A 935-nucleotide genomic window follows, 5' to 3' on the forward strand; every position below is an offset into this window, starting at 1 on the left:
TTAGCTGAGTTCTTGCAAATCTGTGACACTGTCAAGAGTAATGGGGTTTACCCTGAGGTCTACAGACTTATGCTATTCCCTTTTGCTGTAAGAGACAGAGCTAGAATATGATTGGACTCACAACCTAAAGAAAGCCTGAACTCTTGGGAAAAGCTAGTCAATACCTTATTGGCAAAGTTCTTTCCACCTCAAAAATTGAGTAAGCTTAGAGTGGAAGTCCAAACCTTCAGACAGAAGGAAGGAGAATCCCTCTATGAAGCTTGGGAAAGATATAAACAATTAATCAGAAAGTGTCCCTCTGATATGCTTTCTGAATGGAGCATCATAGGTATTTTCTATAATGGTCTGTCTGAACTGTCCAAGATGTCTTTGGATAGCTCTGCTGGAGGATCTCTTCATCTGAAGAAGACATCTACAGAAGCTCAAGAACTAATTGAAATGGTTGCAAATAATCAATTCATGTATACTTCTGAAAGGAATCCTGTGAACAATGGGACAAATCAGAAGAAAGGAGTTCTGAGATTGATACTCTGAATGCCATATTGGATCAGAACAAAATATTGACCCAGCAAGTCAATATGATTTCTCAAAGTCTGTCTGGAATGCAAAATGCACCAAGCAGTACTAAGGAAGCTTCATCTGAAGAAGAAGCTTTTGATCCTGAGAACCCTTCAATGGAAGAGGTGAATTACATGGGAGAACCCTATGGAAACACCTATAATCCTTCATGGAGAAATCACCCAAATTTTTCATTAAAGGATCAACAGAGACCTCAACAAGGTTTCAACAATAATAATGGTGGAAGAAACAGGTTTAGCAATGGCAAGCCTTTTCCATCATCTTTTCAGCAACAGACAGAGAATTCTAAGCAGAGCAACTCTGACTTAGCAACCATGGTCTCTGATCTAATCAAAACCACTCAATGTTTCATAACT

At 38.9% G+C, this 935-nt stretch overlaps 1 non-coding gene across 1 annotated transcript; it reads right to left on the reverse strand.

Moving 5' to 3' along the window:
* Positions 1 to 201: 201 nt before the first annotated feature.
* LOC127748246 (small nucleolar RNA R71) lies at positions 202 to 309 on the reverse strand. Its single transcript, XR_008010188.1, has one exon. It is a non-coding gene; the product is annotated as a small nucleolar RNA R71 (small nucleolar RNA).
* Between the last annotated feature and the right edge of the window lie 626 nt (positions 310 to 935).

Source organism: Arachis duranensis, chromosome 5 (genome assembly GCF_000817695.3).
Source record: "Arachis duranensis cultivar V14167 chromosome 5, aradu.V14167.gnm2.J7QH, whole genome shotgun sequence".
Taxonomy (NCBI): Eukaryota; Viridiplantae; Streptophyta; class Magnoliopsida; order Fabales; family Fabaceae; genus Arachis; species Arachis duranensis.